Here is a 24,635-nt window from a genome sequence, read left to right as displayed (position 1 = left end):
AAAATGAGACATAAAATTGTCCACTATTGTTTAAAAGACTTTTATAAGGACTAAGGATTAGATACCATTTATAGTTCAATAAGCTGGAACTGTAACTGCTATATTAGATTATTCTTAAGAGGAACTTTCTCGTACAGTTGGAAGGATTAGATGAAATTATGCAATTTACTGTGTTAAAGTTGTTTAACACAGTAGTTAACACATAGTAATGACTCAAATATTTCCCACTGATTACTGCTAGTAGTAGTAGTAGCAGCAGCAGTAAAAATAAAATATCTTTAACCTAGAATTTCCATGATTTAAAAATTGATAAAATGGAGTGAATTTGTTTTAACATTGTGACGCTGTCTGAACATTATAAACAGACATGCTTTATTATTTATTGACATGCCAAATTTTAAAGAAATATTTTAGTTTCTTTTCTGCCCTGATACATCTGCTTAGAATTTGCAGTTGGATATATACCTTGGATATATACCAATGAATACATGAGCACTTGGATGAGGAAGCAACATACTGTCATAAACCATGAAATTAGTGGAAAGAACTTTGTCATTTATCCAAACATAATTGAAAGCAAGTATGATTTCATAGAAATTCACATTCCTGACATGTGATTTCAGAAAGTCTTTATAAGAATTGGATTTCATAGGCCTGAAACAGTGAATTTTTGACAGGAGAAGTTGATATATCAAAATCTCTGGCGCTAAAGATCTAGCATAGAGAATAACAGTTGAAAATGTTACCCAGCTGATTCTGACACATACACATTCCCTCTACTAACTGGTGAGAACAATTTATTCAAATACTTACTAATAAATTCAGGGGAAAAAAGCCCACTTCCCAGTAGAAAGATGGAATCAAGAACTGAATTCATTACACACAGGTTAACCTGATTCATAAATCAGGTTAATTTATGATTCAGGTCAGTTAAATCTTTTGTTTTTAAAGTTCTTGTTAGGACCTTTGTGTATCTTTTATATATTTTGTTGACCGTGGAGAGAAAACCAACATGGATTGATTACCTGCAGCACGCCTGGCACTAGGCACTGTGTTTCACATGCACAGCTTAAACAGACTTACAAGATTCCATTGTTTAGGAGGTGGATGGCAGTGCCCCCATTTTACAGATGAGTATGTAGACTGTCAGAGTGATTGACGCTCCCAAGGTCATTACAGCTAACACATGGTAGGTATTCAAGCCTGGACTACCTGATTGCAGTACTAACTTTACAATCCCTAGCTGTTCAGTGGAGGTGGAATTCAGAAGCGGTAGGTCTTGGAGCCGTACATTTTTAATATGTGCATGGAATTCGTAACAGATAGCACTGCAGGACAAAATTCAGTGGCGCCAGTTTTCCTGCATTGAATTCTTTCAAAAGAATTGTTTATTAAAATAGTCCTTTATAGTAAGTTTTTACTGAGAAGGTTATTCCTTTTATCTTTAAATTATAATGGAAGCTCTTCAGAGCTTTGGAAAACATAGTCCATATCACATCACCCCCAAAATTCAGCAAATGACAAATAATCGTATACAAAAGTCCAATATTATTACAGGTTTTTCACAGAAAGCAGAATCAGCCTAATCCAGGGAAGAGTAGTAATTAACAGATAAGAGGTTCATTAAATGAATATGCAGTGTCATGACGTTGGAATTGGGCACTGATCACTGTTAGATACAGGTTTTCCCCTTGCCTGGAAATTCTGACACCACATCTATCTCTTGATCTATTTTTAGAACTTTAATGAGTAGATCACTAAGACTTATGTCTTAGTGATCATTAACTTATGTTCTGAGAAAACATTATTTACAGAGATAATAGTAGGTTAGAAAAGTTACTACTCCCAAATTTGTGAAGAAAAAATACATGCAGAGAAAAATAACATTTATTTCATAGTGGGAAAATCTGACCTTGTTTAACAGGTAAGCTTTTATAACATTTGTTTTCCTAGAATTAATCATCTTAAAAAATATATATATATATTTTTCAAGGACATGAGAAATATTTACCTAATTTTTATAGCTCCTATAACTCACAGCAGCACATCATTTAAAGTAATATTTAGTATTTACTCTCCTTCTGCACTTGTGAATTAATAATTATTACATATTAATAATCAGTACTATTTTCAAAAAGTATTTAAAAGCATCTTTAGTCTGACTTTGTGTAACTATGGTAATAGAGGTTCCACTATAATTACATGCATTTTAATGTATATTTTGAAGTTTAAAGTCATGAACTCAGAGTTTTAATAAATTAAATATAGCATAGAGAAAGCATGTACCCCTTCCACCAATTCTATAAAAATGATAGTGAAAATTAAAAATAATGGTATAAACCCAGAGGGACAAAGGGGGAAAGGTAATGGGAGAAGTAATATGTCTTCAATAGTTTGGACCTTGGAAAGCAGATGGATAGACGTGGCAATTGACTAGTAGGTCCGAGGAGCCTGGAGGAGGAGGAAGACCAATCTGAGGCAGGTCAATTCCCTGCATGGGAAACAGAGAAAGTCTGGGAATGAAGGCAAGAAGGAATCTTTGGAGAGCAGGACAAAGGAAACCAAGAGAATTGATTGCACATCATTATAAAGAGCGATTATACCCCAGATTCTCTTCTTGAGGCCCTTCAACAACAAAATTATCCCTTTTCCATCTGGCAAAAGGCAAACGTTTTTCTCTGTAAAAATATCAGAGCTGGGAGTGGTGAGGTAGGCTGGGGAGAGGGTGTGGCTCTATGAAATACAAAGGGATCGAGTGAAAGTGTGGGTCTTAAATCCTGAGACCTGCCCAACCCCATTATCTTGCTCAGCAACAAAGCAGATTTTTAATATCCAGTCATATAATTAAAAGAGTTTTCTTTGGGGAAAATAACCAACTCAAGAGAAAAGGCACACAGATACTAACAGCCATGGGCCTGGTATCGTCCCAATCAGGTTTAGGGAATCTCAAATCAGCAAGATCTACTCAAGTATTCGGTTTCCTATGTGCTTTTAGGATGTTGGTCTAAATATAAACTAGACTCAGAGATCATCAAACAGTTGAAGAGTACCTCCAACACAAAACATAGAAACCTAAGAAAATAAACAGAAATGAAAGGAGTCAGGAGAAAAAAAGATAATGGAAAACAAGGATAGAAAACATTTTTAAAAATTTAATCTTCAGAGAGATAAAAGAAGATGTACATCCCTTAAGAGCAGAGTCCTTTTTAAAAGAAACATTCGGAGAACAAGAAAGAGCCTTTAGAAATTAAATATAATATGGCAGAAATATTTTCAAATCCATTAGTTTGAAATGTAATGTTGAAAATTTTTCCAGAAAATAAAATTTAAAAATTTAAAAATGGAAAATTGGTGAAAAATAAAGGATGGATTCAGAAAGTTTAACATATTAAAACTAGGGGTTCCAGAGGGAGAAAACAGATGAAGGAAAATTATTAAAGAAATAATTTTTAAAAAAAATACTGGATCTGAAAATCATCATTTTCCAGATAGTAGCAACCCATTTAGTATTTTACACAATAAATAAAATAAAGCTCATATCAAAGCATCGTGAAATTTCTGAATTTTGCAGTGAAAATAAGAGGTGAGAAGCTTTCAAAAAGCTAAAAGCATTTCTTAACAATAACGTTAGAGATTAGCAGGAGAAAAACATCAAAATTCTGAGAAATAATTTTAACCGATAATTTTTTGTTTGATCAAAGTATGAATTGATTCTAAAGGACAGAAAACAGTGTTTCAGATTTGATGGTTCTTTAAAAATTTATATCCATCTATTATCCTTTCTTAAAGTGCTACTGGGGGATGTGATCTTCTGAAATGAGGGAGGAAATAAAAAACACAAAAGGTACAGGGACTCAGGAAAAAAGTTTCCAAAGTAGGAGACAGACAAAGGGAATTCCCAGGCTGGTAAGGAGACATCCCAGGACAAACAGCAGGCTTAAAGCATCCTGATCAAGAAATTCCCTGGAAGTCCAGTGGTTAGGATGCTGCACGCTTCCACTGCAAAATCTCGCATGCCGTGCAGTGCGGCCAAAAAAAAAAGAATCCTAATCAAGATCGAAGCATAGCTAAAGGCTCTAGTGAGAATATCTCTGTACTGACTGAATGTTGTTGAGTAAAAGCCACTCCCAAACTTAGTTATTTAAAATTTTTTTTATTATTACTAACATTTATAGACTGACTGAGCAGTTGATTGCCTATCTGGGCTGGGCCAGACTGATCTTGGCTAGACTTGTTCACTGATCTCTATGTGATCAGCTAGTAGATCGTCTGAGGGCTGACTGTGCTAAATTGGTCTTGTGGGACAACTCCTCTTCTTTATATTTATCTCATACCTTAACAGCAAACTAACAAAAAATAATCTCATGAAAGGAAGCAAAAATGCACAAGCACATTTTCAAGCTGCTCCTGGTACTTAGTTTGCTACTCTCCTAGAGGCCAGTGCAATTCATATGGCCAAGCTGGGAGTCATTGGAAGAGTGCTATCAAAGGGCATGGATGCAGGGAGATGTGAAAAACTGGGGTGATTAATGCAATCTCTCTGCCATAATCTCTAAGAAAAATGTAAAATTATACCTTTTTGTATTTCCTGATATTTTGAGAGGAGTTTTAATAGTTCTGAGTGAAAGTTTAGGGTTAAATTAGTAATAGACACATAGAAAACCAGGCACACAAACACATTCAATAATTATTAATTCTAGGAAAAACAACTATAATAATGTTGAGACTTGAAAAAAATCAAGAACTAATATAAGCATGTAATTAATATCATAAGGAGTGTCTGGTGGGTGGGCAATAGGAAAAGGAGATTGCTGAGTTGGTTACAAGCCTTACAATAACATTTGAGTTTTTAAACTACGTACATATATTTATTTTTTTAATCTTACATGTAAAACAAAAATATATCAAAAGAACAGTAATAAGATATCTTCATAAAGAACACTTTACAAAGATATCAAGAGCTGAAAGACCCTGAACTTCCTTATCCTCATTTCCCTTAAAAACAAACAAAAAACAAATGAGCTAATCAATCTCTATCATTCCTTTTTATTTAAAAATTTCAAGATCCACAGTTCCGACAAATCTTGTCAAAGACTTATTCTTTAAAATCACGTCTTTAATTTTATTTTTAAATAATAATTTAATGTCTCAATTTAATGTCTATTCTTCTGTTCATTTCTTCTATATGTGTTTTGTCTATATCTATTTAACCCCAAATTGTGCTGTTTTGAGATCATCATTACTTGTTTGTTTAATAGTAGGGCCACTGTCCTTGTTCCCAAACTGCCTGAACCAAAATTACTCCATTTATTTCTGAGACGAAAAAAGGATTTTCAAAAAGGGCTAGAGGGTGATATAAGTACCTCAGGCAGGGAGATAATTTAGACAGATGTCTAAAGGATGTCTCCTTCAGACAGATGTCTTTTAAGTTTTGGCTCAACAACTGTATAGTAAAATAGTTAGAAACATTTTTTGTTTGCCTTTTAAAGTTATTCTTAAGGGCATTATCTACTGCAGGAAGAAATGAATGCATTTCAATAGTAAGGTGTTACAAATGGATGTACCATTTGGTATCATTTCTAATTTATTTCAGTGATAATTTGTGCTTCTTATGAATTGGTGTTCCAATCAGCTTCCTGACTGGCACTCCTTGTTATTGAGTTTTGGTCTCAAACACACTAGTATATCTGCAGTGCTCAACAAATGTCAGTGTGGTTCCTTCTTTCTTGCCCGGGGTCCATTTTTCCATGTTCACAGTTTATAAAGCTTTTTGGGTGTTTCACCATTATCCCTGCTTTTCCTAGAGTGATGTTATACAACATGCTAACATAATCATAGACTCATTCCTCTTCTAACTAGCCAAAGAAAAACCTTTCCAGCTTAATCACCTACTCCTTCCTACCCATCACCATTAAGAGAGACATTTAGTGTGTGTCTAAATGTTAGGTTATTTATTTATTTATTTTTTAGGCAGAATCAGTGAGCAGACAAAAAGGATTGTAACAGAGATCTGGAGAAGAAGAAAGGTTCAATCATGGTAGTTTAAGTCAATCTACACCCTTGTTGAAGATCACTTGACTGTGTATGGGTGAGTTTATTTCTGGTCTGTCTATTCTGTTTTATTGGTATTTATGCCAGTACCATACTGCTTTAATTACTGTAACTTTGTAATATATCTTGAAATCAGGAAGTTTGATGTCTCCAGCATTGTGCTGTTGTTTTTTTTTAATAAATTTATTTATTTTTATTTATTTATTTTTGGCTGTGCTGGGTCTTGGTTTCTGTGTGAGGGCTTTCTCTAGTTGTGGCGAGTGGGGGCCACTCTTCATCGTGGTGCGCAGGCCTCTCACTGTCGCGGCCTCTCTTGGTGCGGAGCACAGGCTCCAGGCGCGCAGGCTCAGTAGTTGTGGCTCACGGGCCCAGTTGCTCCACGACATGTGGGATCTTCCCAGACCAGGTCTCGAACCTGTGTCCCCTTCATTGGCAGGCAGATTCTCAACCACTGCGCCACCAGGGAAGCCCCTCCAGCATTGTTCTTTTTTTTTCAAGATCACTTTGGCTATTCTGGATCATTTGTTGTTCCACATGAATTTTAGGAGTATCTCTCCTACTTCTATAAAAAATGTCATTGGGATTTGGATGCAGATAGCATTGAATCTGTAGACTGCTTTGGGTAGTATGAACATTTTGACAACATTAAGTTTTCCAATCCACAAATATAGGATGTCCTTCCATTTATTTGTGTCTTCTTTAATTTCTTTCATCAATATATTATAGTTTTCAGTGTACCAGTCTTTCACCTTCTTGGTCAAGTTTATTCCTAAGTGATTTATTCTACTTCAAATGGCACTGTTTTATTAATTTCCTTTTAGGATCGTTTGTTGTTAGTATACAGAACACAACTGATTTTTGTATGTTGATTCTGAATCCTTCACCTTTACTGAATCTGTTTATTAGTTCTACCATTTTTTGTGGTGTCTTTAGGTTTTTCTAGATATAAAATCATGTTATTTGCAGAGATAATTTTACTGCTTTCTTTCCTGCTTGGATGCCTTTTATTTCTTTATCTTGCCTAATTGCACTGGCTAGAACTTCCAGTATTATGCTGAATAAAGGCATCTCACAATTGTTAGGATGACTGTTATTAAAAGAAAGAAAAAAGATAACAAATGTTAGTGAGATTGTTAAGGAATTGGAACACTTGCACATTGTTGGTGGGAATGTAAAATGGTACAGCTGCTGTGGAAAATAGTATGGACATTCCTCAAAAAATTAAAAATAAAACTACCATATGCTCTAGCAATTTCACTTCTGGGTATATATTTTAAAAAACTGAAAATAAAAAATAAAATAATAAATAATAAATAAATAAAAATAATAATAATAAATAAATAAATAAAAATAAATTTATTTATTTTTATTAATAATAAATAAATAAATAAAAATAAAATAAATAAAAATAAAATAAAAATAAAAATAAATAAAAAAAAAATAAATAAAAATAAAAAATAATAAATAAAAAATAAAAAATAAAAAATAAAAAATATTTTAAAAAAATATTTTAAAAAACTGAAAACTGTGAGACTGTTTCGTAAACAGGATGATCAAGAGTGTGTTGCTATGCTGGAAAATTGGAAATGAAAAAAAGGGAGGGTTTACGAATTATATTTTCTTTAATTTCTTCCAGGAGCTATGAGGGAGAATAGAATTTTTATTTAATGATTTTTACCCTCTCAAACTGTGCTTCTTGAAATGTTATTCTGCTATAGAACCAAACACCACGTATCACACTCAGTAGGGCGACAGTGGACTGTCCTTGCCAGGCTGTGCCTCCTGATGCCTCTAAAGTAGCCACCCCTAGAGAGGAGGAGTGGATGGGAAAGGGTCAGCTTCTCAGCTCTTGCCACACTTTGTCACCAGGACCCTAAGCTGCTTTGCTTGTCTTCAAGTTCTCACGAGTTCTCTCCTGAGCTACTCTAACTTTGGTCCATCCTCCACAAAGAGTGGCATCAAGCACAACAAGCTAACTGATTATCACCTTATCCATTATCCCCAAATTCCTCTCTAGTTACCCCCAAATTAAAAAATTAAACCTTAAGAGAAAAAAGTATATATGATAGGTATGAGAGCTTCTGCCCCTAGAGCAGTTGGAACAATGTCCCCTGCTATATTAAGAGTGTCTATATCATCTACCCTGAAGGGGCATGATGAAACAAGGTTGGGATATCCAAGTGGGCAATGGGATAGTGTATTTGTTGCTCAACAGATGTCAGGCCTGAGATTAAATATCAAAGAGACAGGAGGAAGTCCAAATAATGATTTTAAATGGCTATAGATTTAGGGGGCAAATATGAATTTGAATTCTGTCATGGTCACTTTCTAGTTGCTTCACCTTGAGCACAACTGTCCTGCATCTCAGTTCCCCATGTATAAGAGAAAAAGTTACATATGGAAAACTGTAAACTGCCAAGAGATAAAGCATTTGACAAACAGTAAAAGCAAGTGCACAGCTTTTCATGTACTTAACAAAAGATTTACTTAGTGGATATCATGTGCAAAATTTTTGAGATTGAAAGGATAAAATAAATATAGCACTGATTCTAAAGAAACCAAAACTCTAGTAGAGGAGATAAGATGTGTGTGTGTGTGTGTGTGTGTGTGTAAATACCCAGAGAAATGTCACTAGTGTTGTCATAGAGAAGAACACAAGTACTACAGAAACTCAGGGAGAGAAGAGATGATGTACAGCTAGAGACATGGAGAGAAGGTTGCATTTCTGAAGAATAAAAAAGCTGGGAAATGGGATTTGAAGTGTCTCATAGATTGGGAAAAGGAAACAGCTCTTCTTCTCAGAGCAGTAAGATTACGGAAAGATTAAGTAAATTAAAAAAAAATGTTGATATGGAAAGAAAATATTGTAGGTATTTATCAATTGATAGAAATAATTCAGAATCTTTTAAATAAATTCAGAGGTAAGTCATCATTAAAGTAGAAAAAAAGAAAAGATGAACAGAGAAGTGAGAGTACTAGAAGGAATCAATAGAATTTGGTGAAATAATGGATGTTTTTTTCTCCCTGGATTGTTGTCTGCCTGCCCCCTCTCTAACCAATTAAAGCCTACATAGCCTTCAGCAATAAATTAGTTGTGCCTCCTTAAAGTAATCTCTGTTCCTTTCTTTTCTCTCTCTTCTGTGATTTCTCTTCTTAAATGTTCTTATCTTGTATAGTCTATCCTGATAATATAAACTTATACCATACACGCATGACATTTTCTTCCAAATATTTCATGGATATATCTTGTCTGTAAAAGCCTGTAAGCTCCTCAAGCCTAGAGATGCCATCTTATGCTTATCTTTCACTGTTCCTCAACGTTCAAAATTGACTTCTTATACAACTCGTACAAAGATTTGGGGGGGAGGTTTGTGAAGAAGTAAAGAAAGATTATATTCCCTTTACTATTCCAGAAACTATTTTATTTTTATGGGACTCGAATGAATAAAAGTTATTAAATCAGTCATATTTATATTTGTATATACATAAAACAAGACTGTAACTGTATAGATCATGGGATTTTATGACTTTGTATTTATATATAATTCTTAGCAAAATAGTGAAAAGTATTTTGTAAAGATTTTCAGTAAGGTAGAAAATGAGCCCAAGTCTGGTTAGTTTAATGTCAAGAGAAGCTGAGTGGTCTGTTACCTAACTATGCCAAATTCTGTATCCACCCTAAAAGGAGCATAATCAAAAAGACTATAGAAAAGACAAATGCAAAGTTAAATAAAACAATGAATCTAATACCCATTAAGGGCAGAGACTAAGTTGATTATCCTTTTGTTAAACAACTAGAATAGTTATGATGATCATTTATTTATTTTAAAATTAATATAAAATATCTTTTATAATTTCAAAATTGATGTGAAATAATTTTGGGAAATTTAGAAAAGTATAAAACAATTAAGGCTATCCATGAACACTCCAACCAGAAATAGCCAGTGGTAATAGTGCAGTATATAATATTCCAAAGTTTCAATGCCCGTAAAAATCTCAGGGCACTTGTCTTGCTGAGAAATTAAAGAAGCTGAAGAGAAAGATGAAACCAGGACTAGAGTCTTAAAGGTACCCTGGGAAATATAAGATTTTCTGCTACATTATGATTCAATCTAATAGCATGGAAACAATATACACTGTATAAGAGACTCATTGGTAAATATTTATTGAGTTCTTACCCAATTCCAAGAAATTGGGCCAGGCAGAATGGGGATACAAAAAAAAAAAAAAAAGATTCTGTCCCTGTTCTTAGAGAATCATAATCTGGTAAGAAAGATAAGATAGAGAAATAGGTGAAATATTAAACATCACTAAAATATTTAAGTAAAAATTCAAGGCAACAATGAAACAGATATCAGAAGATTTTATCTGATAAATTACCAAATGAAGTCCACAGACAGTAATTGCTATTTGAGTTCACAATCACTTGAGTGTGACTTATGGTAAGGCACATTTAGATAGCAACTCTGTTATAACTCCTAAACTTCCTAGGATAACTACATGTACAAAGGATCAGTGCATGTATACTTTCAAGTGCACACCGATAAATTGAAGTTATCCTGTTTTGGTTGGTTTGTCCTATTTTCCCCACTTTTATGCATTGCAAAGAGCATTTGGGCTAGGAAACCCAGTATATATACCATGTTAATAACAATAAATAGTACCCTTTGGCCAAAGAAGCAGAATCCTGACCACCAAGAGTCTCATCCTTGTCCAACCACCTACAATGGTTTTAATCATCTTTTACAAGAAAAATTCATGTGCAGAGGACCAATCCTGACAATAGAAGTCTTTATTATCATGTGGTTTTCCTAACACACACCCTAGGCCTTGTGGAAACCTCTGTTTTCCTAAGCTAATAGGAAGTCTAAGTGACTTCTCTTTCTTGAAAGTCTCTTAACAATATAATATTGAGGGGAAAACAAGTTCTGGGAAAACATCCTGAAGACCAGAAATTCATAAAGGAAGCAGTGTTTCTTCCTAGGTGTTACTGCGGTCCTCACCTACTCCAACAATCCAAGCCTAAGGAGCCAAGAGTCCACTCATGAGCACACCGAGGCCCTGTACCATTGAGGGAGGAACGAATGGATTTCTAATTGTCTGAATCCCAAAAGATGGCTTCTCTTTGAATTTCACAGAAGAGCTGAAATCTCTCTTGGGCTTGGGAAGGAGCTGAGAGCGAATCACACTCATTAGCAAGAATTCCTAAAGCTTTGGAGCCCTGAAAGAGATGATGCCCATTTGAGATGCAGTTGTGTTCTAGCACTCCACCTGTCTACATCAATATTTCCTAATTCTGTGGATGGAATAATAGTAGATAAGGGATGGGGAAGTGGTTAAAGATGGAGTTTTTAGGTTTCCTTAGAAGCCAACAATATGGGCTGGTAGAAAACTCTGTAAAGGCATTACGCTACAATTTTCAGAATTCTGCCATTGTTATTTCTAGTGCCCAAGGTTCCAGAGAAAACAGCTGTAAGCTGTTGATAGATTGATTTCTGTTGGCTCAAAAAATGCTAATTCTTTCAACTATACATTTGAGGGTGTGGCGGGATATTACAAGATTCCTCATACAACACTCTCTGTCTTCTAACTTGACATCATCTAATGTGAAGGCTGAAAAGACAGAATGACCTTTCCCAGGCTCCCCTCAGCCCAAGATCATCTGTGTCACTTAGCGTTCCATCAGCTATGGAATTGTGAGCTGTGTGAGATGAGGACATCAGATCTCTGGGGAACCACAGTAGCAGAGGCATCTGGTTTTTCAACAGTGGAGTTCAGGCCTCTAGGCAGCAAGAGCACTGATGCTTCAGGGAGAGCAGCCCTGTGTCTGTGTCTGTGTCTTTTTCCTGGCCAAGGTATCTCTGACTTCATTATTCTTAAATAAGTAACTTCCAGAGTATACTTTCCTGACTGATTAAAATTGCTGACAAATTTGGGAAAAGTTGATGATCAATAAAGAGCAGTTTACCTGGTCATTCTGGGAAAAAAAAAGATTTTAACCAAAAAAGCGTAGATCAAAAAATCATTCTACAACTGAAACACATTCAGCCATCCCTGAGCATTTAATGAGCACCTGGTATGTGTCAGGCACCATGCTAAGGTAACGGGACTACAAAGATGAAAACATCTAGCCCTCATTTTAAAAAACTCACTGGTGAGGGAAACAAATACCTTATAATAAGGGCAATGACTGAGGAAAACAACAGATGCATTATAACATAGAAAAAGTAAAGAGTTCAGTGAAGGGCGATTGTCTCAGGAAGAATGCCTGGAGGGGAGGGCGTACACCTAAAGCTTAGAGTAGGGGTGTGGGGCATTTCCAGCAGACTGGAGAATATGAAGGAAGCATGAAAGTAAGCCAGAGGGTGATGTATGTTCAGGTGCTAAGTGAAGTGCTTGGTAGGGAGAACTACAGGATGAAGACAGGAGGTACCTGCGAATAGGAGTCAGATGACAAAGGTCATTGTAAACCATTCTGGAGAGCTTAGATGACACCTATAGACACTATGGGAATTATTTATGGAGTTTCAAAGTGGTATTAAAATGCAGGTGTAAATTTTAAGCAGGTCACTTAATGGCAGTGTGAAGAAACTAGCAACAGCGTTGCGAAGGCTTGTGCCATAGCCTCTATGTGACACAGCATGGCTTGGAAGTGAAACAAAATAATGCAAGAGATGTTTGAAAAATATTTCAGAGATAAATGATGTAGGAGTTGATATTAAAAGTGCAAGGAGACTTTCCTGTGACTTCTAAATTTCTCTTTTGAGCGTGTAGGTAGAATGTAAGAAACAGAGCACAACACACTTGGATGTTAGTCAATGGAAGAATATTGTCCAGTTGTCCTCAGGTAGAGTTTAAGAGTATGGCAACCCCACTGGGAGAAGATTCTATGGAAACAGTTTACAGTTCCAGAAACAGTGCCTAACAGAGTGATCGGATGGTGTAGTATGCAGGTTATAGAGGCTTTTTTTCTCAATATTGTTTTTTCTTTGCATTCTGGAAACGATGTTCCTTAGTAATCTATTGCTGTTAATTATACAATTGAGCATGTACAAAAGAAGTAAAAATACCACATCTCTTCTCATGGGAGACAAGAAGACAGCAGAAAATGATTAATAAACATTCCATGTCAACTTCAGAGTAAACATTTGCTTCAAAACATATTACCCATATTACTGATAGGAGTGTGAGATGAGTGTCACACCTCATGGGTAAATGGAAGTAGACACTATATTGCATTGTTAAAGAATTAATGAAATTAGCCTTCTAATATATCCGTTTCATGCTTTCTACATACTGCTCAAATTTAAAAAGATTGCCTCTCACAGAATTAATGCTTAAACAACTTTAATGTAATTTAGTGATTCTGTCAAGTGAATTCAGCAATGAAAATATTAGGACAATCCCAATTAATATGACAGAATGGCAAGAGAAGCAGCTAGCTGAACAATATTTTCACCTCTGGATGTTGTCTTCAATTAAATTTTCTATCAGATGAAAGAACTGATCAGTCTTTTCAAGCAAGAAGTCTTGCTTCCTGCAAGTAAACAAAACTGCTTCCATTAAAGCTTTCAGTGCCTTTAAGAGGTTGTCACCTCTGGCTGGTGGAAAAGTTTATGGCATCTCAGCAGCTGCCTTCATTACATGCACTTATTTTGCCACCAGTGGCATGCTGCAAGTTTGGGAGCATCACCTACAAAGGCCATAGTTGGGCTGCTGAAAAAAAGACCAAAAGGCCAGCCAGTTATTGTTGAACTCTATGATGTGTATTTGTTTCTATGCTTTGATATGTAGTTGTGTAAACACAATCTAATTAGTGCCAACGCTAGCTTTATAATGAAAACAACCCGTTTTCTTACTTGAGATCTAATTTTCTCATTTGCAACATATTTGATTGAAAAGAGCACACCACACCGTCTTGTTGATTGCAGCAAGGATGGAGTTCATTATTACATTATTAAGGCAATACACTGGGTAATAAAATGAATTTGGCCAGGAGAAAATCACATGTAAAATAATTATGTTGAAGTGGTTTTAATGGAGATAATCACACATTTATTTAAAAACACACTTGAGCTCCTAAAGCATGGGGTAAACTTTGAGTAAATATCTTGAATATTCGATTTGTAAAAATGTGTAAAAACTAATAAAGATGAATTTGGTAGTTCTCATTTAACATTAGGTCTAAATATGATTCAATTCAGCCTTGGCTGTATATGTATCTTAGTCATCAATTATTTTTTAGCAATTTAAAAAAATTGTGCTCACCGATTACTTATGTTAACTTTCTGGTATTTATTCATGATACACTACTTGAGGAATACATTCTTATATTTACATAGACCACATGCTTTTATATAGTTTATGATGAGCATCTACCTACCTTGTAATGAACCTCTATGGTAAGTAAAGAATATTGTGCTTCCAAGATTTCTTTTCCCATTCTGTTTATGTATCATTTTAAGAAATGCACTTTTATATAGTCTACTATCAGGGATAGTGTGGCAGTCAAAAGACTATAAACATATTGGCTATTATTACTGAGTGTCATTTACAACTACCATGCACATATAGCAGATGTGTAAGTAATAGAAACAAGGAATGTGGACATGTATTTTTAAATAAACCATATTTTATACTTATAGTTGTATATAAGTATAATGTTACCATATAAAGAAAGGTGATGTTTTTTTGTTTCAGAACCTCATAATCACTGTCATTTAATATAGTACAGAGGTGAGTTCACAGACACTTCCCATACAAGTATAATTCATGTTGTAAAGAGTATTCTAAAATAGAAATCAGGCATCCCCGCGCACGGAGGGCGATGAGGCTGGCGCCAAGGGCCAGCGATTCACCGCGGGAGGCGGTGCGGGAGCGCGGCATTGACGGGCTGGCCTAGGTGGGGCCCGTGGCCCTACGTTGTCTGGCTGCGACGCGGGTCCTGCGCACGCTGCGGGGCCGCAGCCACCGGGCAGTGAGCGCCCGAGGGGCCGGGAGGCGAGCCGGGGACCCCAGGCGGGTGTGGGCATCATGTCCACAGCTTGCGTCCCCGAAGCTGCGCTCGGGCCATGATCACTTGGTGAAGCTGCGCTGCGACACCGGGGCCGACTTCTTCCCGCACTGTGAGGACCTGTTCGCGCTGCAGGACTCAGTGCCTCTGCCCACCTTGTGTGCTTCCCTGCGGGAGGTCCTGCTGGAGTTAACGCCGACCGCCTCCGCGGGGTGGACTGGGCAGCGCTCCTGAGCACCCTCTGCCCCTGATCTGTATCCAGAGCTTCTTCCAGCCACAGCTGGGCGAGGTAGTACCAGTGGATAACTTCTCCATTGGTGAAGGAACCATCCAAAGCTGCTAGACAGAAGAAGAGAACTATAATTTTGGAAAGTGGTTGAAAAGGAAAAGCTACTATTACAATTGATGTCCAGTGGAGCCCCAGAATAGAAGCAAGATGAATATTCCGTTCCACATTGGCAACACCAAAGGAGATGATGCTTTAGAAAAAAGATTTCTCGACAAAGCTCTTGAACTTAATATGATCTCCCTGAAAGGGCATAGGTGAGTACATGTCCCATCCAGAAGCTTGTCAGAGAATTGGTTTAGTTTTCAGATGCTGAAGGAGACACATCTAGGAGCCTGCCCATCCTGGAGTAGCAGTTATCGTAACTAGTTGGGAAAGACCGTTTGTTACGGGGGTGCTCCTGCTGCTGCTTACAGGCCCCTTAGCACGATTTCACGGCCGGGAGCATGGGGGGGCCACACCTTCTAGGAGCTTTGGTCAAAATTACCTTTGAAAACCTCTGCTCTGACAGCACAAAGGGTGCCATCCCATCTCTGATGCAGCTGGCACAGCCTGTTCAGTGTAAGAACAGACACTGCTGCTCCCCCGAACATCAGAGACTGTAGTTAAATCTGTCAGCTCCATGAAAAATGTATGTTCTCACGCATGAGAACAGCTGCCCGCTCCCTGCCCCCTGCACGGCAGGCTCATCAAAGAGTTGAGCTAACCTAGGTTACCTGTGAGCGTGATGCTCCTTCACTGGTTTGGAAAGGAATTTTCTAATGACTGAGATGTGTGACGCTCCTGGCCACCTGCGGGGGCTTTCAGGTGGGAGGTTGGACACGATGGCCTCAGGTGCCGTGACTCTCGCAGGAGCTGGTGACGGGAAGGAGTGTCGTGCTGATGCTCAACCAGATGTTCCTGTTCTTAACGGCTGCATTGGTGGTTCTTCTGGGTCCGTGGGAGGCATTCGGGCCTCTCTGCATAATGCTGTCACCATCGAAGATGTCAGAAGCTGGCAGCCTTCATGAAGCATTTTTTGGAGATGCACCAGCTATGAGCACATCCTAACCAATATACACTCTGCCCTTGAACAGTGCACAAAATTGGAAGTCACTTGGACATGTCTAAAATACTAAACACAGTATTTTTCTCGAATGAACATACTTATGATAGATTTTCTTCTTTTTTCAGAGAACAGCAAAACATCCACAGCTATCCCAAGGTGTTGAAACTTAACCTTAATTCTGACTTGAACTGGAAGCTTTTAAAAAGTCTTCTCTTGCTTTTCTACCAAATTCCAGCTACTGTTGTCTTTGCTGCTACTTTTTCTGCCTAGATCTCATATTCAAAGCTGCCTATGGGTTTAATTATATGCAAATTGCAGGTTGTTGTTTTTAGAGACACACAGACACACAGCATGGAGGGTGGGTGGAGCCCTCTTGGTGCTGAATTTTGATCCTTTGCAAGATGACAGCAGTGGGGTCTTCTGGACTTTCTTTATACGGTTATTCTCATAAAGCGATAAAAGTGACTTACTATATGTTTATATAGCAAGGTCTGTTTTTAATACCAAATAGTTTATATCTTTATGCATTTATATCTCTGTACCTTTATGTTTCTAATAATACGGTTCTTGTTCGTATATGTTGAGACTGAGAATTTGTTAGGATCCCTGACCTTGTGCATTAGAGTGTTGCGTTCTCAACAGTTGTGTGCCTCCCCTTCCCCCTCCCCTCTCCCTTTTTAAGCTGCTTCACAAGATTTGGAGGCTCTCTGATTCACTTTTACTTTCCTTTCAGTGGGTAGAAGAATGGTTGGTTGGTTGGTTAGTTGGTTTTGTTTTTCAGTTATGTTGTTAAACTAAAAATCTGTGTTAAATTCCCTTACTGTTTCTTTACGTGACTGTTCTCTTTCTGGTGTTTGACAAGTGATGCCGTGAGTTCGAGAAGATCTTTGCTGAAGAGTCTTTTCCCCTATTGTTCATCCATTGTCAGTGTTTTGTGTTGACCGTATGAAGGACATTAAAGTCCTAAAACATCTAAAAACTAAAAATTAAAAATTAAAAAAAATAAAATAGAAATCATATGTAAGTCTGAAACTGTCTATCACAAAAGCTAAAAATTATTCTATGAGGTAGCTATTAAATATAGGCATTAGCTGGAACTATAACTGTGCTGTGATTTTATTCTTGCTTTGATTTTTATTTTGATGACTTTGCCAGTGTTGTGTGTTCCTTTAAATACTTTATATGAAAGGAACACTGCCAAGTCTCTGCTCTGTAAATCCTTACGTCTAGAAAAAATGCACCTCTTAGTTCTTTGATCCATGAAGCATCTTCTTGCTTTTCTTTTTATTATAAAATCAATGCGTATCATTAAAGAAAGTTGGCAAACTGATAAATATAGGGGAAAATCACCATAGTCATACCACCTAAACACAGATATTATAAAAGCTTTGTTGTGTTCCTATTATTTTTTTCCTAATACATGCTTCCATTTTCAGACTTTCAGTATACTGGACATATAATTGCATGTCCTGCTTTTTATTCTATTTATACCACAGACACTTTCATGGATCAACATTCTTTTAATTGAAGCATAGTTGACTTATTATATTAATTTTAGGTGTACAGCACAGTGATTTGAAAATTTTATACATTATGCACCATACAAAGTTATTATAATATAATTGAATATATTACCTGTGCTGTACATTACATCCTTGTGACTCATATAACTGATAGTTTGTTTCTCTTAATCCCCTTCACCTCTTTCACCCATTCCTCCACTTCCCTCCCCTCTGGCAACTACTAGTTTGTTCTCTGCAACTTTTTAAAAAAATAATACACTTTATATTTTAGAATAGGTTTAGATATTTAGAAAAGTTATAAAAATAGTACAGAGATTTCCCATATAACCAATCCAATTTCCCTAATTATGAAATAATATTGATGTATTATTATTAACTAAAGCCAACACTATGTTCACATTTCCTTAGTTTTCCCTAATGTCCTTTTTCTGTTCCAGGATCCCACCCAGGACACCACATTACATTTAGTGGTCATATCTTCATAAGCTTCTCTTGGAAGGGACAGTTTCTCAGACTTTCCTTGTTTTTGGTAACTTTGCCAGTTCTTGAAGACCACAATCACGTATTTTGTAGGATGCCCTCTACTGGAATTTATCTGATGTTTTTCTTATGATTAGACTAGGATTATGTGAGGAAGACCTCAGAGATAAAGTGCCATTGTTATTACATCATACCAAGGATACATACAATCGACATGATGTATCATTGTTGACATTGACCTTGAGCACCTGGATAAGGTAGTGTGTGTCAGGTTTTTCAATGTAAAGATAGTCCTTTACCCTGCTTAAGATACTCGATACTTCCTTCTGTGCATAGCCCAGGCTTGAGGTCTGCTGCACTTTTGAGAACAGTGTATCTATATAAATTATTTGAAATACTATTCATGGGAGGTTTGTATATTCTTACCCATTTATTTGTGCAGTCAATATCATTTATATCAGTGTGGACTCAAGGATATTTACTTTATACTTTGAGTTATGATCCAATATTACTTTATTTTGTTGCTCAAATAGTTGCAGGTTTGACTATTGGGATCTCTTCCAGTAGTTTCTGTACCCCTTTGACATCCCCCTATCAGTGCGGTGGTTGTTTTTTAACACTTTCTGATTTTCTAGCATAACAAAGAATCAACTTTTCATCTGCTTTTCTGTATCATCAATTATCTAATGTAATACTTACTCCTCAGACTGCAGCAGCTGGGGGTTCAATAGAGTCATAACAACTGTTAATAAAATATTAGCTTTCAGACAACTCACCGTTTTGCAGCAGAATCACTGGCATGCTGTGTCAGATTCCTCCCTATGGTTCTATCGAATGGCAGAGGTTCCCCTCAAGCAGATGTGAAGAACCATGATTGACCACATCTTCCGCCTCAGAGTTTAACTCATTTATTTATCCCCAAGGGTTAGCTCTTTATTCACCCCTAGTGACAAGTGCAGTTCATGTCATAATTCTTGATATGATGCCTGGTGATAAACCTTGGACAAGTTAATTCTTGCTCTGATTGTTTCCTCATCTGCCCACTAAGAGAAAAATATCCTTGTCTAGCATAGCTATAAGGAAAATTAAATATTGTATGTATCACGTAGATCATATCACATAATGGACATTTAAAGAATATACAGAAATCAAAACATAAAATGTATTCTTTACACTCACCTTATACAAACACACACACACACACACACACGTGCAGTATATATTTAATACATGTAAGTTCCTCTACTTTTGTCCTCAGATTTAGTGCATCTCTGTGATGATACAGAAGCTTCATTGGATGGCTTCTTTACTTAGCTCTTCTTATTCAACATGCTAGCCCATGTTCTTAAGGTCTGGTACAGAAAAAAATTGACTATCACTTAGTGATAACCTTTTCCTGAGCCCAGTTACTGTCTCTGAACCAAGTTTGTGTCAGCTTCTTTCCCTTTCCCCCTTGAGTTCCTGGTTAAGGAGACTAGATTGTGTGATGAATGCTTATGGAACATGGCCCTGGATAGACGGGATACTCTTGATGTTTGCTGTGATTGTGCCTCTCAAGGGCACCTTAGGCTTTCTCATGAATACGCTGCCTGGCTCGCACATGATCTCCATATGACCAGCCAGGTTGGAGCCACAATGACACACAGGTCGCTCGCCCTGAGCCCTGATCATTTTCCTTCTCCATATCTGTAATACCACCCCCATGCTCTTCTGGAAATATTACTTAACCCTTTGCGCCTCTATGAACACTTCCCTGTCAAAGTGGAGCAAAGTGAGAAAGTGCCTATGATTCCTAAACAAGCTGCCAGCTCTCAGCTGAAGCTGCATGAGCTAGAAGACCTGAAATGAGGAGAGAAATAGTGAGAAGTGTAGAGAAAGGGGAAGGAACCCATTTGAATTTATTTTCTTCTTCCTTTGCTCTCCTATTTATTTTTATTTTATTATTATTATTATTATTTTTGCGGTATGCAGGCCTCTCACTCTTGTGGCCTCTCCCGTTGCGGAGCACAGGCTCCGGACGCGCAGGCTCAGCGGCCATGGCTCACGGGCCCAGCTGCTCCGCGGCATGTGGGATCTTCCCGGACCGGGGCACGAACCCGTGTCCCCTGCATCGGCAGGCAGACTCTCAAGCACTGCGCCACCAGGGAAGCCCTATTTTATATTTTTAAGAGAAAAGTAAAACTTTATTTTGATTTTTGAGTATATGTTAAATCAAATTTCTAAGGTTACTGCTACTGAATGATAAAAAACTAGGCTTTATATGTGGAAATTTCTAAATACACACAAAAGTGGGGAAAATTGAATTCCCCTGACCCCATTATCCTCTCCTATTACATTTTAAGGTTTCCTTATGTTATGTGCCAAATATGGTTAATTGCTTAACCTAGAATCATTCCTTCCCACCCCATCCACTTCCTCGTTATAAAGAATCCTGGTTTGTGTTGAGATGGCAACATGCCCACTGTGGTAAGCTTAAAGCAGCCTTCCCTTTTGAAGGACAGTTTCCAGCCAGCCCTACGTGTGATCCAGTTCTGGCCAATGACATGTAAGAAGAGTCTTCATTCTCTTTGACAAAAGAAAGCCTCATTTTGCCCATATTTGTCCTCTTTATTTTATATCACATGTATTTTATATGTGTGGATGCAATACCTGAAACTCTAGCAGCTATTTTGTGATCAGGAGGTAAAGAAGGTCAAGGGAATGGCTGAGATGCCAGTCTAGGTCACTAATACTATTCAATCACTTTACCAATCCTGGAACTGCCTACTTCCAGATAGATTATTGTGTGAGATGATAAAAAGGATAAATTGCTGCATCACTGTTGCAGGTAGCCAAAATATTTTGGTCTGCTTTTACAATGGATTAATATATTTGGTTTCGTATCATAAGAAATTAGAATCATAAGATTAGAATCAAAATCATAAATTAGAATCATATCATAAGAATATAGAATCTTCGTATTTGTCATGTCCTAAATTTTGAGTTGAGATACACCTCACAATGTGACTGGTAAATCAGTGAAAGTACTTAATCAAAATTCCCCAGTGGGAGCTGGAAGGAAGAGATACCACAGTGAGCTCCAAAAAGAATGGTCAGAAGAAGGCATCTGAGGACTTATGCCTGGCTTTAAACCTGTGCCAGCAGCTCACCCAATGTGAGAGATTTACCTTTTCTGTACAGTCCTGGTGGTATAATGATGTTTGCTGCTACCCATCTTGGAAATAACATTGAGCAGCTAATGTGGAATATTCTCTGTGTCAGCATATTCCTGCCAGCTGCTCTCTATACATATACAGGGGATATTTTGACTTAACACAGCAGTTAAGGCATTTTGAAAGGCTAAATTTAATTTAACTTATTTTTTAAACCGATTACTTGATTGTTAACTGATTACTATGAAGTTTTGATTATATTTTCCCCCATGAATTTTCTTTGGAGGATGAACTAGGTAAACTAGTTTGAGTCTAGGCTCTTTACTCTCTGGCCCCTCTGGCTGGAAAACCCACTCTAGCAGTCTTCTTTACTTGTCCATATTCTCACACCTGGCACCAGGCACTGATTGCACTTAAATATGCACGGTCTGATCTAACTGCTTCCAGATCTTCTTATTGTGCTGAGACATCTCTGGTATGTGCCAGAACTGTTCTTTTCAAAATTCCAGGGAAGAAGTCTATTTCCTTACAGCTGTACCTCATTTTTGAGGTGTCCATGTTCATTTCCAGGCCCCGAACAACTCCCATACACTTGGCCTTGCCCAGGCCTCACTATTCTACTTATTTCTATCTTGTCTGAGTCACTTAGGGCTTTGATGGTCAAGGTTTAAGCAAAAGACCCACTTGGATGATCAAGGTTTAAGCAAAAGGTAGTTCCAAGACATGCCTTAACCCAAAGTAGTAGGTGGGAGTGGAGAGGGGGACAAGAGGACCCTTCCAATAAGCATATTGAGTGCTTATTACGTGTGAGGATCTCGGCTAAGTTCTTCACCTAGGCCGTTCCAGCAGACTGAGAGCACAGAACCAGGAGTCAGGTGATATGATCTAATGGACAGATGTTGCAGCACTCAGATGCCACTCCAGCCAGATTAACATAGAAACACTCACTCCCCTCCACAGATTGTTTTTGGCTGAAGAGGGCTGCCTCATCTAAGATCATGTCCTTCATGCCCCATTCTCAAAGGTGGCCTGTATCCAGCGACTGGTGAATACAGGTGTACGTAGGTCCCTTTGCCCAACTCTGCAAGGCCATCCCAGACCCAGGGCTCTGGAACTGTGATCTTCGTTGTGACTTTATTCCGGCTCAGCTTCCCCCTCTGCCTGTTCTGTTTCATTCACCCTTCCAGGATGTTGATTTGAAGAGCACTCCCCCAATAAATGTCCTACAGGCTAATTGCTAATTTCCTTCTCAGTGTCTGCTTCCCAGAGTAACTCACCTGCAACCTCTCTGCTCACCACATTGGGTCTCGTGTTTTTAATTGGAAAATTAAGGAAGCTGATTTTGTTCTCTAAAGCCTACCTCCAGCTCCATAATTCTAACTTGAAAGGGGGACTCGAGGTGGGGAGAGATTTTGGCGGCCTTAAATCACACCAAAGTAGCCTCCTCTTCCTGAATCAAAGCCTTGGTTCTGAAGCTGTGTGAGGACCTGTATGGGTCAGAAATCCCTACAGTAATTCGTCACTGTCACTGATCAATGTGACCTATTATATATTTTATTCTTTTCGAGGCTTTTCTTGTTTTTCAACATGTAGTTATGTATGCCATGTGTGAGGTCATTTTTTCCCTTTCAAATAAATCACGTAACTTCTGTGTTTGTCAAGAAACCCAAACTAGAGAAATGTGAAATGTGAATTGAGAAAAGTTCAGGTGACTGAGTTCCATTAATTCTCAGAAATGACGAGTCAAGGTCAGTCAAAAGAAGAAGAATGAGAAATATCATAAAGTGATTTTCTTTTAAATGGGGGAAAAATAAGCCCTAGGAGGGTGTTCACCTTAGTTCTTTAGAAATATTTTATAGCTTATAAATAAGATGTAGGAGTTTGTAAAACAAAGCCCACAAATTCAATACTTTAGAGAAGTAAAAACTTGACAATTCGATATATTTTGACTATATTTAATATAAATTAAAATAAAATCATTTGATTCTCTCTGCATGGTACCAAAACTTCCTGAAAAAAAAATTAAAAAGGCATTGAATGAGCATATTAAACTTTCAAATTTCATTAAATGGACATCAATATATATTTAATAGAAAATTCTTGTATTTCAATTTGTATATTTAATATTTAGTGGTAGATATTTGACATCATTTAAGAAAACATTGAGTTGATAATACAATTTTTTAATCCACTTATTTTAACATCACATAAATAAATAAGTGCTGGGAACAAGGCCAGAGATAATGAAAGCATAAAATTGCCCCAGGTAAATTTTGTAGGGCATTTTCACTGGACCTTTTAATCTTTCTTCCTTCTTTTTTCAGGTCCACAGGCATCTCAATAAATAAAGCAAAAAAATTACACTTATTGGCCCCATACCAATAACAGTTCTTTAGAAAATGACATTTCTGATAAACTTTAATATACTTATCCAGTGTTGAAACAACCAGTGATCCTGAGCTTTGTCCTGAGCTGTATGAACAGGCCACTGTCACTTTTCCTAGATGACTGTCATAGTCTCCACACTGATTCCTTGGCTTCTCTTGTCTTTCTGTTATTCAAACAGCAGCCAGTGATGTCTTACAACTTGAATATGATTTCACCACTCCTCTGCTTAAGGTCCTCTAAAGGAGCCTCATCACTTAGAAAATACACACACACACACACACACACATATATATACATTCTTTTTTCCCCATGGCTTAGAAGTCCTCACATCTCCAGTCTCCTGTCTTTCTCTGAAGCCTCATCTTCCTACATTTCAATCTCTCTCTCTCTCCCCCACCTCTCTCATTCCCCTGTTTGTATGTACTGTACCATGAATTCTCTATTTCTTTAACACACCAAGCTTTTGGCCACCCCAGGGCCTTTGCCCTAGTTATTTCATCAGCATAAACATCACTTTCATTTTTACTATACTAAGGAGGTGAATTATAAACCATTCATCTTAACATTTTCTTTAGATTTACATGCCCCAAATTTTACATCACTGGCTTCCTTTGGTAATTCTGCCTCAGCTTCAATTCAATTTCACATCTTAGAAAAGCTTTCCCTGACCACTGACTCAAGCAACCTCCTTCCT

Source organism: Monodon monoceros, unplaced genomic scaffold, assembly GCF_005190385.1.
Source record: "Monodon monoceros isolate NGI ecotype Baffin Bay Population unplaced genomic scaffold, NGI_Narwhal_1 Super_Scaffold_1, whole genome shotgun sequence".
Taxonomy (NCBI): Eukaryota; Metazoa; Chordata; class Mammalia; order Artiodactyla; family Monodontidae; genus Monodon; species Monodon monoceros.
Note: the sequence above shows the minus strand (reverse complement) of the source record.